Consider the following 16,806-nt stretch of genomic DNA (forward strand, 5'->3'; position numbering starts at 1 on the left):
GCGAGGGTCACCGAAGCAGAGGTACGTATTAGTGAATTGGAGGTTGGGTTAATAGAGAAAAAAAACAAAATAGAAGCTGCTCTTAAAAAAATCCACGCCCACGAATGTAGGTTACAGGAGATTACTGACACAATGAAACGATCCAATGTCAGAATCATCGGCATCCCCGAGGGGGTGGAGAAAAACAGAGGTCTAGAAGAGATATTTGAACAAAATGTAGCTGAAAACTTCCCTAATCTAGTGAGGGAAACAAACATTCGTGTCCAAGAGGCAGAGAGGACCCCTCCCAAGCGCAACCATGACCAACCTACGCCACGTCACGTCATAGTGCATTTCGCAAATATTAGATCCAAGGATACAGTATTGAAAGTGGCCAGGGCAAAGAAATTTCTCACGTACCAAGGCAAAGGCATCAGAATTACATCAGACCTGTCTACACAGACCTGGAATGAGAGAAAGGGTTGGGGGAGCATATTTAAAGCTCTTTCAGAGAAAAACATGCAGCCAAGGATCCTTTATTCAGCAAGGCTGTCATTCAGAATTGATGGAGAAATAAAGACATTTCAGAATCGCCAGTCATTAACCAATTTCGTAACCACGAAACCAGCCCTACAGGAGATATTAAGGGGGTTTCTATAAAGGTAAAAAGGCCCCAAGAGTGATACACAAAAGAAAGTCACAACCAATACAAACAAAGACTTTACTGGCAACATGGCATCATTAAAATCATATCTCTCAGTTCTTAGTGCTAATGTGAATGGTTTGAACGCTCCCGTAAGATGCCACAGGGTTGCAGACTGGATAAAAAGCAATGACCCATCCATTTGCTGTCTACAAGAGACTCATTTCGAACCCAAAGATGCATTCAGACTGAGAGTAAGGGGATGGAGTACCATCTTTCACGCAAATGGACCTCAAAAGAAACCTGGGGTAGCAATTCTCATATCAGATAAATTGGATTTTAAACTAGAGACTATAGTTAGAGATGCAGAAGGGCACTATATTATTCTTAAAGGAAGTATTCAACAAGTGGATATGACAATTATAAATATATATGCCCCCAACAGGGGAGCAGCAAGATACACAAGCCAACTCTTAACCAGAATAAAGAGACATATAAATAAAAATACATTAATAGTAGGGGACCTCAACACTCCACTCTCAGAAATAGACAGAACACCCTGGCAAAAACTAAGCAAAGAATCAAAGGCTTTGAATGCCATACTCGACGAGTTGGACCTCATAGATATATATAGAACACTACACCCCAGAACCAAAGAATTCTCATTCTATTCTAATGCCCATGGAACTTTCTCAAGAATAGACCATGTTCTGGGACACAAAACAGGTCTCAACCGATACCAAAAGATTGAAATTATCCCCTGTATATTCTCAGACCACAACGCTCTGAAATTGGAACTCAACCACAAGGAAAAATTTGGAAGAAACTCAAACACTTGGAAACTAAGAACCATCCTGCTCAGGAATGACTCAATAAACCAGGAAATCAAAAATCAATTTAAACAATTTATGGAGACCAACAAGAATGAAATACAACAGTCCAAAACCTATGGGATACTGCAAAGGCAATCTTAAGGGGGAAATACATAGCCATCCAAGCCTCACTCAAAAGAATAGAAAAATCTAAAATGCAGTTTTTATATGCTTACCTCAAGAAACTGGAACAGCAACAGAGGGACAGGCCTAATCCACGCACGAGGAAGCAGTTGACCAAAATTAGAGCTGAAATCAATCAAGCAGAAACCAGAAGTACAGTAGAGAAGATCAACAGGACTAGAAGCTGGTTCTTGGAGAGAATCAATAAAATTGTCAGTCCACTGGCAAGACTTATCCAAAAGAAAAGAGAAAGGACCCAGATTATTAAAATTATGAATGAAAAAGGAGAGGTCACGACGAACACCATTGAAATTGGAAGGATTATTAGAAGTTTTTATCAACAGCTATATGCCAATAAACTAAGCAATCTGGAAGAGATGGAATCCTTCTGGAAACCTATAAACTACCAAGATTGAAACAGGAAGAAATTGATTTCTTAAACAGGCCAATTAATTATGAAGAAATTGAGTCAGTGATAAACAACCTTCCAAATAACAAAACTCCAGGCATGGACAGTTTTCCTGTGGAATTCTACCAAACATTCAAAGAAGAAATAATACCTATTCTCCTAAAGCTATTTCAAAAAATAGAAAGAGAAGGAAAGCTACCAAACTCATTCTATGAGGCCAATATCACCTTGATCCCCAAACCAGGCAAAGACCCCCTCAAAAAGGAGAATTACAGACCGATTTCCCTAATGAATATGGACCCCAAAATCCTAAACAAGATACTTGCTAATAGAATCCAAGAGTACATTAAAAGGATTATCCATCATGATCAAGTGGGATTCATACCTGGATGCAAGCGTGGTTCAATATTCGCAAATCAATCAGCATGTTACATCATATTAACAAGGAAAGACTCAGGAACCATATGATCCTCTCAATTGATGCCGAAAAAGCATTTGACAAAATACAGCATCCTTTCCTGATTAAAACCCTTCAGAGTGTGGGAAGAGAGGGTACATTTCTCAATCTCATAAAAGCCATCTATGAAAAGCCAACTGCAAATATTATTCTCAATGGGGAAAAGCTGGAGCCTTTCCCTTAATATCAGGAACTCGACGAGGATGACCACTCTCACCACTATTATTCAACATAGTACTAGAAGTCCTAACAACAACAATTAGATGACAAAAAGGGATTAAAGGTATTCCAATTGGCAAAGAAGAAGTCAAATTGTCTCCCTTCGCAGATGACATGATACTCTATATGCAAAACCCAAAAGAAGTCACTCCCAAACTATTAGAAGTTATAGAGCAATTCAGTAATGTGGCGGGATACAAAATCAATGCTCAGAAATCAGTTGCATTTCTATACACGAATAATGAGACTTAAGAAAGAGGAATTAGGGAATCCATCCCATTTACAATAGCACCAAAGACCACACGTTACCTTGGAATTAACTTAACCAGAGACGTAAAGGACCTATATTCTAGAAACTATAAATCACTCTTGAAAGACATTGAGGAAGACATAAAAAGATGGAAATATATTCCATGCTCATGGATTGGAAAAATTAACATAGTTAAAATGTCCATGCTACCCAGAGCAATCTACACTTTCAATGCTATCCCGATCAAAATACCGAGGACATTTTTCAAAGAACTAGAGCAAATAGTCCTTAAATTTGTATGGAACCAGAAAAGGCCCCGAATCTCCAAGGAACTGTTGAAAAGGAAAAACAAAGCTGGGAGCATCACAATGCCGGATTTCGAGCTGTACTACAAAGCTGTGATCACAAAGACAGCATGGTACTGGCACAAAAACAGACACATAGACCAATGGAATAGAATAGAGAGCCCAGAAATGGACCCTCGGCTCTTTGGGCAACTAATCTTTGATAAAGCAGTAAAAAACATCCGGTGGGAAAAAGACAGTCTCTTCAATAAATGGTGCTGGGAATATTGGACAGCTACATGCAAGAGAATGAAACTTGACCACTCTCTCACACCATACACAAAATAAACTCCAAATGGATGAAAGACCTCGATGTGAGACAGGAATCCATCAAAATTCTAGAGGAGAACATAGGCAGCAACCTCTATGTCATTGGCCAAAGCAAACTTTTTCATGACACATCCCCAAAGGCAAGAGAAACAAAAGATAAAATGAATTTATGGGACTTCATCAAGATTAAAAGTTTCTGCACAGCCAAGGAAACAGTCAGAAAAACTAAGAGGCAGCCCACGGAATGGGAGAATATATTTGCAAATGACACTACAGATAAAGGACTTGTATCCAAGATCTACAAAGAACTTCTCAAACTCAATACATAAGAAACAAATATACAAATCACAAAATGGGCAGAAGATATGAACAGACACTTTTCCAATGAAGACATAAAATGGCTAACAGACACATGAAAAAGTGTTCAAAATCATTAGCCATCAGGGAAATTCAAATCAAAACCACACTGAGATACCACTTTACGCCAGTTAGAATGGCAAAAATAGACAATGCAAGAAACAACAATTGTTGGAGAGGATGTGGAGAAAGGGGATCCCTCCTCCATTGTTGGTGGGAATGCAAGTTGGTACAGCCACTCTGGAAAACAGTGTGGAGGTCCCTTAAAAAGTTAAAAATTGAGCTACCCTATGATCCAGCCATTGCACTACTGGGTGTTTACCCCAAAGATACAGACGTAGTAAAGAGAAGGGCCATATGCACCCCAATGTCCATAGCAGCAATGTCCACAATAGCTAAATCGTGGAAGGAGCTGAGATGCCCTTCAACAGATGACTGGATTAAGAAGTTGTGGTCCACATATACAATGGAATATTACTCAGCTATCAGAAAGAACGAGTTCTCAACATTTGCTGCAACATGGACGGCAGTGGAGGAGATAATGCTAAGTGAAATAAGTCAAGCAGAGAAAGACAACTATCATATGATTTCTCTCATCTATGGAACATAAGAACTAGGATGATCAGTAGGGGATGAAAGGGATAAAGATAGGGGGGTGTAATCAGATGGGGGAATGAAACATGAGAGACTAGAGACTATGAGAAACAAACTGAGGGCCTCAGAGGGGAGGATGGTGGGGGAATGGGATAGACTGGTGATGCGTAGTAAGGAGGGCACTTACTGCATGGTGCACTGGGTGTTATACACAACTAATGAATCATCGAGCCTTACATCGGAAACCGGGGATGTACTGTATGGTGACTAACATAATATAATAAAAAATCATTAAAAAAATAATAAAATAAAGTAAAATCAATCTGATATGAGAAATTTTCCCAGCTTTCTTTTGTTGTATATTTGCGTGAAAGATGGTACTCCATCCCTTTACTTTAAGTCTGAATGTATCTTTGGTTTCAAAATGAGTCTCTTGTAAGCAGCAAATGGCTGGGTCATGTCTTTTTATCCAATCTGCAGCCCTGTGGCATTTATGGGAGCATTTAGGCCATTTACGTTGTGACGATTATTGAGAGATATGATTTTAATTGTGCCATGTTGCCAGTAAAGTCTCTTTTTCTCTAAATTGTGACTTTCTGTTATGTATCACTCTTGGGGCCTTTTTAATTTTATAGAACCCCCCTTAATATCTCCTGTAGGGCTGGATTCTTGGTTACAAAATTGGTCAATGTCTGGCAATTCTGGAAGGTCTTTATTTCTCCATCCATTCTGAATGACCGCCTTGCTGGAGAGAGGATCCTTAGCTGCATTTTTTCTCTGAAAGAGCTTTAAAAATCGCCCCCAACCCTTTCTCTCATTCCAGGTCTGTGTAGACAGGTCTGACGTAATTCTGGTACCTCTGTCTTGGTACGTGAGAAATTTCTTTGCCCTGGCCGCTTTCAATACTGTATCCTTGGATCTAATATTTGCAAATTGCAGTATGATGTGACGTGGCGTAGGTTTTACATGGTTGAGCTTGGGATGGTTCCTCTCTGCCTCTTGGACACGAATGCTTGTTTCCCTTGCTAGATTAACAAAGTTTTCAGCCACAATTTGTCCAAATATCTCTTCTAGACTTCTGTTTTTCTCCAACCCCTTGGGGATGCCGATCCTTCTGACATTGTATTGTTTCATTGAGTCAGTGATCTCCTGTAACTTACATTCGTGGGTGTGGATTTTTTTAAGTCCACTTTCTATTTTTGCTTTTTCTTCTACTAATCCATCCTCCAATTCGCTAATACGTTGTTCTGCCTCAGTGACCCTGGCCGTCAGAGCCTCTAGTTTTGACTGCATTTGGCTCATAGAATTTTTTATTTCTGCCAGATTCGCCCTCATTTCTGCCCTGAGATTCTATATTCTCATTAACATTTTCATTAATACTTTTTTCAAGTCTACACATCATCTTGACCATTGTTACTCTGAATTCCATTTCTGATAATTTGGTTATATCCATATCCATTAGTTCTGTGGCAGAGGCCACAGACTCATTATCTTTTCTTTGCTGGGGAGATTTGTCCTTCGCGTCATTCTGATGAGAAGAGGTTGCGGGGTTGTCCAGAGCCTAAATTATTGACCGGAACCCAGGCTGTGCACTCTTGTTTTATGGGGATCTGAGGGATGTGGGCTTCTTGATTTTTCCGCCTGCCTTCTGGGGGAGGGGCCTGCCGCACCGATACTCAGGCAACCCTTTTTGGGTAGAGTCTCCATGTTCCCTGCAAGGGGCGATGGGGATGGGCATGCTGTGAGCCTGTATTTCCAGGCTTTTGTTCTCTGGTGGCTTTCCCTGGCGTTTTGCTGTGCCTCTTCTGAGATTCAGAGCAGCAGTGGCTGAATCTCAGCCTCTGTCTCAGAACAGAGGGATTGTGGACTGTTCTCCACTGATTTTCTGGCCACTTTAACTCTGTTACTGCTGGTGCTGCTCAACCCTGCAGCATCCCAGGATTTGGGCCCCATACCCGGTGTTCCAGCCCTCACTTCCAGGGCCGGTGCATCTCTGTCCTTTGTGTTTCTAACTCTGCCAGCCACCAGCCGCCAGCCACTCCCGCGTGCTCCCAGAGCTCCCAGTCTCAGTCTGTTTCCAGTGAGCACACCGGAGTTCTGGAGTTCCATGAGAAGTCTGGTGGCGTGTGCTCCTGGCTCACGGTCTTAGTCTGCTGTCTTGCGGGTGCCATCCATGAGTCCGCCTGCTTCCCTGTGCAGGTGGCTACCGCTTCCTGTGCCCGATCACGGTGGCTCCCTCCCCCTTCCATTTATCTTCTGATATCTGTGTGCGGCTTCACGGCTCCCCACTTCTTACCTCAATACTCAGCACTCGAGTTGTTCATTTGTAGAGATCCAGATGTATCTTCCTGCATCTCAGACTGATTTCGTGGATGTTCAGGCTGTCTTTTACATATCCAGCTCAACTCAGGGGACTGGCTGAAAAAGGGGTCCCCTACTCCTCCAGCATCTTAACTCCCCTCTGTCCCCAGGGAATTCTACCAAACATTTGAAGAAGAAAAAATACCTATTCTCCTGAAGCTGTTTCAAAAATAGAAACAGAAGGAAAACTACCAAACTCAATCTATGAGGCCAGTATTACCTTGATCCCCAAACCAGGAAAAGACCCCATCTGAAAGGAGAATTACAGACCGATATCTCTGATGAATATGGATGCCAAAATTCTCAACAGGATCCTAGCTAATAGGTTCCAACAGTACATTAAAAGGATTATCCATCAGGACCAAGTGGGATTCATCCCTGTAATGCAAGGGTGGTTCAACATTCACAAATCTATCAGTGTGATAGATTATATCAACAAGGAAAAAGCCAAATATCATATGATCCTCTCAATAGATGCAGAAAAAGCATTTGACAAAATACAGCATTCTTTCTTGATTAAAACCCTTCAGAGTGTAGGGATAGATGGTACATTCCTCAATTTCATAAAAACCATCTATGAAAAGCGTATAGCTTATGTCATTGTCAATGGGGAAAAGCTGGAAGCCTTTCCCTTAAGATCAGGAACAGGAGAAGGATGTACACTCTGGCTATTATTATTCAACATAGTAATAGAAGTCCTTGCAACAGCAATTGGACAACAAAAAGGGATAAAAGGTATCCAAATCAGCAAAGAAGTCAAACTGTCTCTCTCCACAGATGACATGATACTCTATATGGAAAATCCAAAAGACACCAGGCCCCAAACTACTAGAACTTATAGAGTACTTCAGTAATGTGGCGGGATACAAAATCAATTCTCAGAAATCAGTCGCATTTTTATACACGAACAATGAGACTAAAGAAAGAGAAATTAGGGAATCTATCCCATTTACAATAGCACCAAAAATCATATGTAATCTTGGAATTAACTTAACCAAAGATGTAAAGGATCTATGTTCTAGAAACTATAAATCACTCTTGAAAGACATTGAAGAAGACACAAAAAGATGGAAAATTATTCCATGCTCATGGTTCGGAAGAATTAACATAGTTAAAATGTCCATGCTACCCAGAGCAATCTACACTTTCAGTGCCATCCTGATCAAAATACCAATGATATTTTTCAAATAACTGGAACCAACAGTCCTTAAATTTGTTTGAAACTAGAAAAGGCCCCGAATCGCCAAGGAATTGTTGAAAAAGAAAAACAAAGCTGGGGGCATCAAGTTCCAGATTTCAAGCTATACTACAAAGCTGTATTCATTGTTTCACTTATAAGTTCACTTGTCCTGTACCTTGTCTCTGTTCCTTTCTAGTCTTTGTTACTTTTGGTCTCTCTCTGTGCTCAATTGGCTTAATATTTCCTGCAGGGCTGGTTTAGTATTCACAAATTCCTTTAGTTTCTGTTTTTCTTGGAAACTCTTTATCCATCCTTCTATTCTGAATAACAGCCTTGGTGTATAAAATATTCTTAACTGTATATTTTTCCCATTTAGCAAACGGAATATATCATGGCAGTCTTTGCCGACCTCCCAGGTCTCTGTGGACACATCTGATGCCAGCTTTACATGTCTACTCTTGCCAATTAAGACCTCTTGTCTGGAGCTGCTCTCAGAATTTTTTCTTTAACCTTGTTTTTTTTTCTTCTTTAATTCTTTAATTTAAATTCAATTTAGTTAACATAGAGTATATCTTAAGTTGCATAGGTAGAATTTGGTGACTCATCAGTTGTATACAACACCCAGTGTTCATTACATTACATGCCCTCCTTAGTGTCTATCATACATCTGTCTCATCACCCCACACACCTTCCTTCCATCAACCCTCAGTTTGTTCCCTATAGTTAGGCTCTCTTATGGTTTGCTTCCCTCTTTGTTTTTGCCATATTTTACTTTTCCTTCCCTTACCCTATGTTCATCTCTTTGGTTTCTTAAAATCCACATGTGAGTGAAATTGTGTGGTATTTGTTTTTCTCTGACTGACTTATTTTGCTTAGCATAATACCCTCTAGTTCCATCCACATCTTTGGAAATGACAACATTACATTCTTATTGATGACTAATATTCCAGTGCATATATATACCCCTTCTTCTTTATCCATTCATCTGCCAATAGACATCTGGGCTCTTTCCATAGCTTGGCTATTGTGGACATTGCAGTTATAAACATTGGGGTGTATGTGCCCCTTCAAATCACTGTTTGTGTTTCTGCACAGCCAAAGAAACAGTCAAAAAAGCTAAGAGGCAGCCCACGGAATGGGAGAATATATTTGCAAGTGATACTACAGATAAAAGACTGGTATCCAAGATCTACACAGAACTTCTCAAACTCAATACATGAGAAACAAATAAATCATAAAATGGAGAGAAGATATGAACAGACACTTTTCCAATGAAGACATACAAATGGCTAACAGACACATGAAAAAAAGTTCAAAATCATTAGCCATCAGGGAAATTCAAATCAAAACCACACTGAGATGCCACCTCACGCCAGTTAGAATGGCAAAAATTGACAAGGCAAGAAACAACAATTGCTGGAGAGGATGTGGAGAAAGGGGATCCCTCCTACATTGTTGGTGGGAATGCAAGTTGGTACAGCCACTCTGGAAAACAGTGTGGAGGTCCCTTAAAAATTTAAAAATTGAGCTACCCTATGATCCAGCCATTGCACTACTGGGTATTTATCCCAAAGATACAGACATAGTAAAGCGAAGGGCCATATGCACCCCAACGTTCATAGCAGCTTTGTCCACAATAGCTAAATCGTGGAAGGAGCCGAGATGCCCTTCAACAGATGACTGGATTAAGAAGTTGTGGTCAATATATACAATGAAATATTACTCAGCTATCAAAAAGAAAGAGTTCTCAACATTTGTTGCAACATAGATGGCACTGGAGGAGATAATGCTAAGTGAAATAAGTCAAGCAGAGAAAGACAATTATCATATGGTGTCTCTCATCTATGGAACATAAGAACTAGGAAGATCAGTAGGAGAAGAAAGGGATAAAGAAAGGGGGGATAATCAGAAGGGGGAATGAAGCATGAGAGACTATGGACTCTGAGAAACAAACTGAGGGCTTCAGAGGGGAGGGTGATGGGGGAATGAGATAGGCTGGTGATGGATAGTAAGGAGGGCACATATTGCATGGTGCACTGGGTGTTATACACAACTAATGAATCATCGGACTTTACATAAAAAACCAGGGATGTACTGTATGGTGACTAACATAATATAATAAAAAATATTTTTAAAAATCACTGTTTATATCCTTTGGATAAATACCAAGTAGTGCAATTGCTGGGTCATAAGGTAACTCTATTTTTCACTAATTGATGAACCTTCATATTGTTTTCCAGAGTGGCTGCTCCAGTTTGCATTCCCACCAACAGTGTAAGATGGTTTGCCTTTCTCCGCAACCTCACCAACATCCTTCCTGAGTTGTTAATTTTAGCCATTGTGACAGTTGTGAGGTGGCATCTCATTATGACTTTGATTTGTAGTTCCCTGATGCTGAGTGATGTTGAGCAATTTTTCATATTGTCTGTTAGCCGTTTCTATGTCTTCTGCCCATTTCCTGACTGGATTTTTTGTTTTTTCAACGTTGAGTTATCAAACATTGAGTTCTTTATAGATTTTAGATATTAGCCCTTTATCTGATATGTCATTTGCAAATATCTTCTCCCATTCTATAGGTTGCCTTTTAGTTTTGTTGATTGTTTCCCGTGTTGTGCAAAAGCCTTTTATCCTGATGAAGTCCTAATAGTTCATTTTTTTCTTTTTTTCCCTTTGCCTCCAAAGTCAGGTCTAGGAAGGAGTAGCAACTCCTTGCACCAAAGTCAAAGAAGTTGCTGCCTGTGTTCTCAGCTAGCATTTTGATAGTTTCCTGTATCACATTTAGGTCTTCTATTCATTTTGAATTTGGTTTTGTGCATGTTGTAAGAAAGTCATCTAGTTTCATTCTTCTGCATGTCATTGTCCAGTCTTCCCAACACCAGTGGTTGAAGAGACTATTTTTCCCATTGGATATCCTTTCTTGCTTTGTCAAAGATTTGTTGACCAGAGAGTTGAGGGTCCATTTCTGGGTTCTCTATTCTGTTCCATTGATCTCTGTGTCTGTTTTTGTGCCAGTACCACACTGTTCTGGTGATTACAGTTTGAAGTCCAGAATTGTGATACCTCCAGCTTTGGTTCTCTTTTTCAACATTACCTTGGCTATTTGGGGTCTTTTCTGGTTCCATACAAATTTTAGGATTGTTTGTTCTAGCTTTGTGAAAAATTCTGATGGTATTTTGATAGGAATTGCATTGAATGTGTAGATTGCTTTGGGTAGCACAGACATTTTAACAATATTTTCCCCTCCAAACCAAGAGCATTGAATGTTTTTCTATTTCTTTGCATCATTCTCAATTTCTTACATAAGTGTTCTATAGTTTTCAGAGTACAGTACATTAAAATCTTTGGTTAGGTCTATTCATAGGTAACTTATGGTTTCTGGTGCAATTATAAATGGGATTGATTCCTTGAATTCTCTTTTTGCTGCATCATTGTTAGTGTATAGACATGCAACTGACTTCTGTGCATTGATTTTACATCCTGCCACTTTGCTAAATTACTGTATCAGTTCTAGCAATTCTTTTGCTGGAGTCTTGGGTTTTCTACACGTCATCTGTGAAGAGTGAAAGTTTGACTTCCTGGTTGATTAAGATGCCTTCTATTTCTCTTTCTTGTCCAATTGCTGAGGCTAGGACTTCCAGTATTATGTTGAACCATGCTTGCATCCAGGAATAAATCCCACTTGGTTGTGGTGAATAATCCTTTTAGTGTACTGCTGGGTTCTATTAGGTAGTATCTTGAGGATTTTTGCATCCATGTTCATCAGGGGAGTTGTTGTATAATTCTCCTTTTTAGTGGGGTCTTTGTCTGGTTTTGGGATCAAGGAAATGCTGGCCTCATACAATGACTGTGGAAGTTTTCCTCCCATTTCTATTTTTTGGAACAGTTTCAGAAGAATAAGTATTAATTCTTCAATTTCTTTTCTGGTTATGGGTCAGCTCAGGTTTTCTGCTTCTTCTTGTTTCAGTTTTGGTAGTTTATATGTTCCTAGAAGTTTACCCATTTCTTTCAGATTACTTTTTTTTAATAATAATTTTTTTATTATATTATGTTAGTCACCATACAGTACATCCCTAGTTTTTGATGTAAAGTTCCATGATTCATTTCTTTAACTTTGTAATTTGCAATTTTCACTATAGTATGTGGATGCATTGGCCTGTTATTGTTGATTTTGAGTACAGTTCTCTGTGCCTCTTAGACTTGATTGCCTGATTCCTTCCCCAGATTAGAGTAGTTCTGAGCTATAATTTGTTCAAGTAAACCTTCTGCCCCTTTTCCCACTCTTCACTTTTGGGAGTCCTGTAATATGGATATTTTTTGGCCTTATGGAATCACTGAGTTCCCGAGTTTAATTCATGACATAATAGTTTTCTTTTCCTCTTCTTTTCAACTTCCTTATTTTCCATCATTTTATCTTCTATATCGCTGATTCAATCTTTTGCTTTGCTCATTTTTTTTTCCTTATGGCCTCCATGTGTAACTCCATCTTGGTAATAGCATTTTTAATTTTTGATCTGACCAGATTTTAGTTCTTTTATTTCTACTGTAAGGGATTGTGTCTTCTATGCTTTTATTTTAACCCCAGCTAGTATCTTTATAACCTTTTTAAAAACAGTTTAAAGGAGAAAGGTTAAGATGGTAGAGGAGTAGGGGACCCCTTTTTCAGCTGGTTCCCTGAGTCAAGTTAGATAGGTGCCAGACCAGCCTGAACATCCATGAAATCAGCCTGAGATGCAGGAAGATACATCTGGATCTCTACAAATGAACATCTCCAGTGCTGAGTATTGAGGTATGAAGCGGGAAGCCGGGAAGCCGTGAAACCGCACACAGATATCGGAAGATAAACCGAAGGGGGAGGGAGCCACATTCAGGGACCGGGAAGCAGTAGCCACCTGCATGGGGGAGTGGGCAGAATTGCGGACCGGCACCCGCTAGAGAGCAGACTGAGACCGCGAGAGAGCAGATTGAGACCATGAGACAGGGAACGCACGCCACCAGACTGAAACAGAACTCCGGAACTCCGGTGTGCTCACTGGAACCAGACTGAGACTGGGATCTCCGGAGTGCGGGGGGCTGGCTGGTGGCTGGTGGCTGGCGGTGTTAGAAACACAAAGGACAGAGACACGCCAGCCCTGGAAGTGAGGGATAGGATGCCGGGTGTGGGGCGCACATCCCAGGACACTGCAGGGTTGAGCAGCACCAACAGAAACAGAATTAAAGTGGCGAGAACATCAGTAGAGAATGGTCCGTGATCCCTCTGTTCTGACACAGAGGCTGAGATTCGGCCACTGATGCTCTGACTCTAAGAAGAGGCATAGCAATCCACCAGGGAAAGTCGCCAGAGAACAAAAGCTTGGAAATACCAGCTCACAGTGTGCCCATCCCCATCGCCCCTTGCAGGGGACATGGAGACTCTACCCAAACAGGGTTGCCTGAATATTGGCGTGGCAGGCCCCTCCCCCAGAAGGCAGGCTGAAAAATCAAGAAGCCCACATCCCTAATATCCCTATAAAACAAGGGCACACGGCCTGTGTCCCGGTCAATAATTTGGGGTCTGGACATCACCGCAACCTCTTCTCATCAGAATGACGAGAAGGAGAAATTCCCCCCAGCAAAGAAAAGACAATGAGTCTGTGGTCTCTGCCACAGAACTAATGGATATGGATATAACCAAACTCTCAGAAATGGAATTCAGAGTAACAATGGTCAAGATGATGTGTAGACTTGAAAAAAGTATTAAGGAAAATGTTAATGAGAATATAGAATCTCTAAGGGTGGAAATGAGAGCAAATCTGACAGAAACTAAAAATTCTATGAGCCAAATGCAGTCAAAACTAGAAGCTCTGATGGCTAGGGTGAATGAGGCAGAAGTCATATCAGTGAATTGGAGGATGTGTTAGTAAAAGAAGAAGCTAAAATAGATTCTGGACTCAAAAAAATCCACGCTCATGAATGTAGGTTACGGGAGATTACTGACTCAATTAAACGTTCCAATGTCAGAATCATCGGCATCCCTGAGGGGGTGGAGAAAAAAGAGGTCTAGAAGAGATATTTGAACTAATTGTACCTGAAAGCTTCCCTAATCTAGCAAGGGAAACAAGCATTCGTGTCCAAGAGGCAGAAAGGACCCCTTCCAAGCTCAACCACGACAAACTTACGCCACGTTATGTCATAGTGCAATTCACAAATATTAGTTCCAAGGATACAGTATTGAAAGTGGCCAGGGTAAAGAAATTTCTCACGTACCAAGGCAAAGTTACCAGAATTATGTCAGACCTATCTACACAGACCTGGAATGAGGGAAAGGTTTGGGGCGGCATTTTTAAAGCTCTTTCAGAGAAAAACATGCAGCCAAGGATCCTTTATCCAGCAAGGCTGTCATTCAGAATTGATGGAGAAATAAAGAGCTTTCAGAATCGCAGGACATTGACCAATTTCATAATGACGAAACCAGCCCTACAGGAAATATTAAGAGGGGTTCTATAAAGGTAAAAAGGCCCCAAGAGTGATACAGAACAGAAAGTCACAACCAATACAAACAAAGACTATACTGGCAACATGGCATCATTAAAATCATAAGTCTCAATAATCAGTCTCAACGTAAATGGCCTAAAGTCTCCCATGTATGACACAGGGTTGCAGATTGGATTAAAAGACATGACCTATCTATTTGCTGCCCACAAGAGACTCATTTTGAACCCAAAGATACATTCAGACTGAAAGTAAAGGGATGGAGTACCATCTTTCACGCCAGTGGACCTCAAGAGAAATCTGGGGTAGAAATTCTCATATCAGACAGATTGGATTTTAAACTAAAGACTATAGTTAGAGACACAGAAGGGCACTAAATTATTGTTAAAGGATGTATCCAACAAGTGGATATGACAATTATAAATATATATATGCCCCCACAGGGGAGCAGCAAGATACACAAGCCAACTCTTAACCAGAATAAAGAGACATGTAGATAAAAATATGTTAATAGTAGGGGACCCCAATACCCCACTATCAGAAATAGACAGAACACCCATGCAAATCTCGACAAAGAAACAAGGGCTTTGAATGCCTTACTCGACGAGTTGGACCTCATAGATATATATATAGAACACTACACCCCAGAACCAAAGAATACTCATTCTATTCTAATGCCCATGGAACATTCTCAAGAATAGACCATGTTCTGGGACACAAAACAGGTCTCAACCGATACGAAAAGACTGAAATTATCCCCTGAATATTCTCAGACCACAACGCTCTGAAATTGAAACTCAACAACAAGGAAAAATTTGGAAGAAACTCAAACACTTGGAGACGAAGAACCATCCTATTCAAGAATGATTCAATGAACCAGAAAATCAAAAATCATTTTAAACAATATAGAGACCAACGAGAATGAAAGCACAAGAGTCCAAAACCTATGGGACATTGCAAAGGCAGTCCGAAGGGGACAATACATAGCCATCCAAGCCTCACTCAAAAGAATAGAAAAATCTAAAATACAGTTTTTATATTCTCACCTCAAGGAACTGGAACAGTAACAGAGGAACAGGCCTAATACATGCATGACAAAGCATTTGACCAAGATTAGAGCAGAAATCAATGAATTAGAAACTAGGAGTACAGATCAACAGAACTAGAAGCTGGTTCCTTGAGAGAATTAATAAAATTGACAGACCTCTGGTAAGACTTATCCAAAAGAATAGAGAAAGGACTGAAATTAATAAAATTATGATTGAAAAAGGAGAGGTCACAACCAACACCAATGAAATTGGAAGGATTATTAGAAACTTTTATCAACAGCTTGATGCCAATAAATTAAGCAATCTGGAAGACATGGAGGCCTTCCTGGAAACCTATAAACTCACAAAGTGAAACAGGAAGAAATTGATTTTTTAAACAGGCCAATAAATTAGGAAGAGATTGAGTTAGTAATAAACAACCTTCCAAATAACAAAACTCCAGACCCAGACGGTTTTCCTGGGGAATTCTACCAAACATTCAAAGAAGAAATAATACCTATTCTCCTAAAGCTATTTCAAAAAATAGAAACAGAAGGAAAGTTACCAAACTCATTCTATGAGGCCAATATTACCTTGATCCCCAAACCAGGCAAAGACCCCATCAAAAAGGAGAATTACAGACATATTTCCCTAATGAATATGGACGCCAAAATCCTCAACAAGATGCTGGCTAATAGAATCCAACAGTACATTAAAAGGATTATCCATCATGACCAAGTGGGATTCATCCCTGGGATGCAAGTGTGGTTCAACATTCGCAAATCGATCAGTGTGATAGACCATATGAAAAAGAAAAGAGTCAAGGACCATATGATACTCTCAATTGATGCAGAAAAAGCATTTGACAAAATAGAGCATGCTTTCCTGTTTAAAACCCTTCAGAGTGTAAGGTAGAGGGTACATTCCTCAATCTCATAAAAACCATGTATGAAAAGCCTACAGCAAATATCATTCTCAATAGGAGAAAGCTGGAAGCCTTTCCCTTAAGATCAGGAACATGACAAAGTTGCCCACTCTCGCCACTATTATTCAACATAGTACTAGAGGTCCTTGCAACAGCATCAGACAGCAAAAAGGAATAAAGGTATCAAAATAGGCAAGGAAGAAGTTAAAATGTCTCTCTTCACAGATGACATGATACTCTATATGGAAAACCCAAAAAAATCCAATCCCAAGCTACTAGAAGTTATAGAGCAATTAAGTAATGTGGCAGGATACAAAATCAATGCTC

This window comes from Ursus maritimus, unplaced genomic scaffold, assembly GCF_017311325.1.
Source record: "Ursus maritimus isolate PB19 unplaced genomic scaffold, ASM1731132v1 scaffold_5, whole genome shotgun sequence".
Taxonomy (NCBI): Eukaryota; Metazoa; Chordata; class Mammalia; order Carnivora; family Ursidae; genus Ursus; species Ursus maritimus.